The sequence below is a fragment of the Ranitomeya imitator genome, chromosome 7 (assembly GCF_032444005.1).
Source record: "Ranitomeya imitator isolate aRanImi1 chromosome 7, aRanImi1.pri, whole genome shotgun sequence".
Lineage (NCBI taxonomy): Eukaryota > Metazoa > Chordata > Amphibia > Anura > Dendrobatidae > Ranitomeya > Ranitomeya imitator.
This window is the reverse complement of record NC_091288.1, coordinates 193,994,689-194,001,400: the sequence shown is the minus strand read 5'-3', so window position 1 is coordinate 194,001,400 and position 6,712 is coordinate 193,994,689.

Sequence of the window (6,712 nt, the reverse complement as noted above, 5' to 3'; positions counted from 1 at the left end):
ACTGAAAACAGAAGACGGAGGAGAACCTGTAATACTTGTACAGTATATTAGTACGCTCCACAAAATAATGCCCACAACATAAAATAAAGATAGATAGACAATTCCTTTAATAAGGTTGCCTGCTAAGAACAATCCCTTTGTATTATGAGTCACAATGGGCAGTTGGAGTTATCAATTACACGAGTCTGCCTTCTCAACCCATAAAGCGGCAGCATGAAGAACATAAGCGACGGGTCAGTTAGACCCAGAGCACTTATTTTTCTATTTTTGTTCGTGCTGTCTTTCTTTTTATGTGCCATTTAATGGCTTATTAATATGGCATTGTGTTCTGCTTTAGAACTTACGGTAATAGGAAACTGGAAAACAGTGGATCCGAGATAAACTGGAGATATTCTTTTACACGTGAATACTAGAATACAATACTTTTATATCATTAATCTCTAAAAGACGTTTTAATAAAGAAAATAATCATCTCCAAGGTGACTTAAAGATCTTTTTTCAAATAAGCAGATCTCAAGTAATTTAACAATGCAGCAAAATGTCAGGAGGAGCAAGGAGTTTTTAAAGAAAAGGTCCATGCTTGTGCCAAAGGTTTTTTTGTTTGTTTGTTTTTTTGTTACTGTAGATAAAATGTAAGGTTGTCAAGATTTATAGCAAGTTTCTTGCAGCTAAAATGCCTATGACATTTATGTACAGTCAATTGTTATATACACTGCTCAAAAAAATAAAGGGAACACTTAAACAACAGAATATAACTCCAAGTAAATCAAACTTCTGTGAAATCAAACTGTCCACTTAGGAAGCAACACTGATTGACAATCAATTTCACATGCTGTTGTGCAAATGGAATAGACAACAGATTGTTGGCAATTATCAAGACCCCCTCAATAAAGGAGTGGTTCTGCAGGTGGGGGCCACAGACCACATCTCGGTACCAATGCTTTCTGGCTGATGTTTGGTCCTTTTGAATGTTGGTTGTGCTTTCACACTCGTGGTAGCATGAGACGGACTCTACAACTCACACAAGTGGCTCAGGTAGTGCAGCTCATCCAGGATGGCACATCAATGCGAGCTGTGGCAAGAAGGTTTGCTGTGTCTGTCAGCGTAGTATCCAGAGGCTGGAGGCGCTACCAGGAGACAGGCCAGTACATCAGGAGACGTGGAGGGGGCCGTAGGAGGGCAACAACCCAGCAGCATGACCGCTACCTCAGCCTTTGTGCAAGGAGGAGCACTGCTAGAGCCCTGCAAAATGACTTCCAGCAGGCCACAAATGTACAGTCTGCACATACTGTTAGAAACCGACTCCATGAGGATGGTCTGAGTGCCCGATGTCCACAGATGGAGGTTGTGCTCACAGCCCAACACCGTGAAGGACGCTTGGCATTTGCCACAGAACACCAGGATTGGCAAATTTGCCACTGGTGCCCTGTTCTCTTCACAGATGAAAGCAGGTTCCCACTGAGCACATGTGACAGTCTGGAAATGCTGTGGAGAGCGATCTGTTTCCTGCAACATCCTTCAGCATGACCGGTTTAGCAGTGGGTCAGTAATGGTGTGGGGTGGCATTTCTTTGGAGGGCCGCACAGCCCTCCATGTGCTCGCCAGAGGTATCCTGACTGCCATTAGGTACCGAGATGAGATCCTCAGACCCCTTGTGAGACCATATGCTGGTGCGGTTGGCCCTGGGTTCCTCCTAATGCAGGACACTGCCAGACCTCGTGGCTGGAGTGTGTCAGCAGTTCCTGCAAGATGAAGGCATTGAAGCTATGGACTGGCCAGCCCATTCCCCAGACCTGAATCCGATTGAACACATCTGGGACATCATGTCTCGCTCCATCCACCAACGTCACGTTGCACCACAGACTGTCCATGAGTTGGCGGATGCTTTATTCTAGGTCTAGGAGGAGATCCCTCAGGAGTCCATCTGCCGCCTCATCAGGAGCATGCCCAGGCATTGTAGGGAGGTCATACAGGCACGTGGAGGCCACACACACTACTGAGCATCATTTCCTTGTCATGAGGCATTTCCCCTGAAGTTGGATCAGCCTGTAATTAGATTTTCCACTTTGATATTGAGTATCATTCCAACTCCAGACCTCCAGAGGATATTCATTTTGATTTACATTGATAATTGTTATGTTTTATTGTTCTGAACACATTCCACTATGCGATGAATAAAAAATTTCAGCTGGAATATTTCATTCACAGATATCTAGGATGTGGGATTTTAGTGTTCCTTTTATTTATTTGAGCAGTGTATATTTCAATCACCTTCCTCTCCTTTTGTTCAAACAATCAATAGGAATATTTAATACATTTTTTTTTTTAATTCCATATTTAGTATCATAGTGTGCGTAATTGTCCAAACGAATAAAATATTCTATACAATAAACTGTAAAACAGAAAAAAATATTGAAATGATTTTGTTTTGTTTTGTTTGTTACGACACCTCCAAAAAAAAAAAAAAGAGATCAGACAGTTGTATGGATCCCATGGCTCGTTAAAACTTTTATACTACTCAACTAATAAATAAGTTATGGATCTCAGATTATGGCGACTGAAGCAAAACTTTTTTTTTTTTTTAGTTTTCTTAAATTTTTTAAGATGTTCATTACTGGACAACCTCCACTTAATTGCTTCAGGGCCCCATTTTAAATTCTAGCAATGGCGGCTCATGTCCCATTGGCTGCAGCAGGCCAGTGACGCAACAATGTCAAGTGACCTGCCAGGAATAGCACCAATAACATTGATGGATTAGTGGTACTACGGGAGGTGAGAATCCACTATTTTTATTAAATGTAGACTAGTGATGAGGGAACGTGCTGGGATAAGGTGTTATCGGAGCATGCTCGGGTACTAACCGAGTGCTCGAAAAATATGTTCAAGTCCCCGCAGCTGCATGTCTCGTAGCTGTTCAACAGCCGCAACACATGTATGGTTAGTCTGTTTGTTAGGAAACCCCTGCATGTGTTGTGGCTGTCGAACGGCCAGGAGACATGCAGCCGCGGGGAACTCGAACATACTATTCGAGCACGCCCAGCACATTTGCTGATCACTAATGGAGACCCTTAGGCTACTTTCACACATCAGGTTTTTGTCGTCAGGCACAATGCGTCGAATGTTGAGAAAAACGGATCCGTCGCAGATAGTGAAAAACTGATGCGACGGATCCGTTTTTTTTTTTTTGACGGATCCGACTAGCTGATCCAGCTAATTTGGATCCAAAAAAATTGGAGCATGCTCAGTTAAAAAAAAACAGAATTTGTTGCTGGATTCCGTCATTTGACGGATCCGACGCCATAGGGTTCCATTGTATCAAACGGAGGATCTGTCGCTGTCTTTTTTTTTCAACGGACACAAAAAAACGTTACTATGTCTGGTTTTTCCAGCCACCGGATAACCAATTTTTGACAAATCCTGCAAAAAAAAAAAAAAAAACGGATGAAACGTGAGACCATCCGTTGCTAATACAAGTCTATGAGAAAAAAATGGATCCGGCGTCAACGTCTGCCAGATCTGTTTTTGTCAGAGTTTGCCGGATTGAGCCTGACGGCAAAAAACTGATGTGTGAAAGTAGCCTTAGACATTAAACCGGGGTTGTTAGTGGACATTATTTCTTGAGTGTCTTTAAAAAAAAAAAAGTGATTGCTGTTTTTTTTCTTCTTTTTTTTAGTTTTCCAATTTCGTGCCACTTGGAAAAATGTTTTCCCCATTTTGCAGTTCATTATACGGTAAAATGAATGTTAGTCCTTCAGACCTGCAAAATAACAAGCCCTTCTACTGCTGTATCAATTAATAAAAATTCAAAACGTATGGAAGCGAGGAGGAAAATATAAAAGAAAAATGTCCACATCTACAAGGGGGTTAAGAGGTTTGTGGGTTTTTTCCCAACCGTAAATGTTATAATATTAGATCACGAAAACTAGTAATTAATAATTACACCATTATAATGTACAATACCAGGCAGGGCCGGACTGGGACTAAAGTTCATCCCTGGCATTTGAAGTTACACAGGCCCACTTGTCACATGGTGACTGTATAATATCTTTGTACACTTGTAGGTTACAAGAAGTGAGGGGAGTGTAACACGACTATATAACATAATTACAGCTGTATCCAGCATTACAGCTCAGTCCTATTTATTGTTTTTAGTTGCAGTACCAAGAAAAGCCGCTGCTCTACCTACATAACTGGATCTCGTAGATAATGAAGGGATGAGACGACCAAAGGCTATGGTACCTCATTTTGAAGCTCCATAAACTTTGCCTACAGCCACTTTTGGTTCCGCTGCGCAGCACAAGACCCGGTGACTCTGAAGAGCGGTGACATCAGTATCTCAGTAACGCCACCGCTCTTCAGATATTCCGGGTCTTGCGCTGAGCTCGGCGACTGTGAAGAGCGGTACTGTTACTACCATCACCGCTCTTTATTCGCTGGGTCTCGCCAGGTCTGGGCTACTAGTAGTGGTGTCTGATAGACACCTCTCCATTACTTACACCAGGGATTGATAGCAGCTGACATTACACAGCTGACATCAACCCTAAAAATCATTGCACATACCAGAATTAAATGCTCTGGCGGCTGGGAAAAGCAGTATTCTTAATGATGATTAAAACTTTAAGACATGACGAGGCTCATTCATTAAGGCTGGGGTTGCACAGGCCTGATGAAGGGGCTCGCTGGAGTACAATTGCGCTTTATTCATTAAGTAGCGGATGCAGCATAACGGATTAAGCGCATTTGTTCACTAGCGTCCACAGTGGCCAGAAAGGTGCTCTCTTCAGAGAATAGAGTAGATTTCTGGAGTCCTGTACCCAATGTGTCCTAGTGTGGCCAGTTCTGTACCCAATGTTCCATGGTCCCAGTGCGGCCAGTCAATGAACATTATTCCCTGGTCCATGAACAACCAAACCCTGATCCAGTCTCCATGACTGGTGTATCTGAACGAAGCCCTAAATCAGTGTCAGCGTACCCGACCCCTGGGGTCAGCAGCTGCAGTACCAGGCTCTGCCCAGGGGTAGTATCTGGCGGCTACCAGCAGCTCAGTCTGACTCCACCATCAGGAGCTCCAGTTACTGCCTAGTAGTCACTTAGCTATGCCCCTTCTGGGCATGCCCGGCCCAGTGGCACAGTGGGTCCTCAAATTCACATGCACCACTGTTGTGCGTAACATGATGTCATAGTACAAGGGGAAAAAAGACGCAGTGATGTCACAGTAGAGGGCTAAAACACACAGTGATGTCACAGTAGAGGGATAATGCACACAGTGATATCACAGTTGAAGGATAATGCACACTGATATCACAGTAGAGGGATAATGTGCACAGTGATGTCACAGTAGAGGGATAATGCACACAGTGATGTCACAGTAGTGGGATAATGTGCACAGTGATGTCACAGTAGAGGGATAATGCACACAGAGATATCACAGAGGGATAATATTGTGGTGTCACAGTAGGATAATGCACACAGTCATATCACAGTGCAGCAATAGAACACACAGTGATGTCACAGTAAATGGATTAAACACACAGTAATACAGTGATGCCACAGTACAGGGATAAAACACGCAGTGATGTCACAGTACAGGGATAATACACACAGTGATGTCACAGTAAATGGATTAAACACACATTGATGTCACAGTAGATGGATACTACACACAGTGATGACAGTACAGGGATCATACACACAGTGATGTCACTGTAGAGAGATAAAACACAATACTGTCACAGATGAATAAAATGCACAGTAATGTCACAGCGGAGGGATAAAACACAGTAATGTCACAGTACAGGGTTAAAACACACAATGTCACCGTGGAGAGATAAAACACACAGTGATGTCATAGTAATGGGATACGAATATGCAAATTGCCTCTTCAGAGAGGAAGCGGACTTAAGGTACCGTCACACATAATGATATTGTTAACGATATCGTTGCTTTTCGTGACGTAGCAACGATATCGTTAACTAAATCGTTATGCGTGACAGTGACCAACGATCAGGCCCCTGCTGGGAGATCGTTGGACGCTGGGGAATGATCAGGACTTTATTTGGTCGCTGGATCTCCCGCTGACATCGCTGGATCGGCGTGTGTGATGCCGATTCAGCGATGTCTTCACTGGTAACCAGGGTAAACATCGGGTTACTAAGCACAGGGCCGCGCTTAGTAACCCGATGTTTACCCTGGTTACCATTGTAAAAGTAAAAAAAAAAAAACACTACATACTTACCTTCCTGTCACGTCCCTCAGCGTCAGCTTCCTTGCGTCCCCCAGTGTCAGCGCCGGCCGGCCGTAAAGCAGAGCACAGCAGTGACGTCACCGCTCTGTTTCCGGCCAGCGCTTACACAGTGCAGGGAAGGTGACGCCGGGGGACGCGACAGGAATGTAAGTATGTAGTGTTTTTTTTTTTTTTACTTTTACAATGGTAACCAGGGTAACATCGGGTTACTAAGCGCGGCCCTGCACTTAGTCACCCGATGTTTACCCTGGTTACGCGGGGACTTCGGCATCGTTGGTCGCTGGAGAGCTGTCTGTGTGACAGCTCTCCAGCGACCACACAACGACTTACCAACGTCGTATCGCTGGTCGTGATCGTTGGTAAATCGTTAAGTGTAATGGTACCTTTAAACTGTAGTGATTCCTATTGGAAGTAGCAATCCTAAAAGTCACTATCAATCCTTTGTCGAGCCTTGCCATATGACTTCGG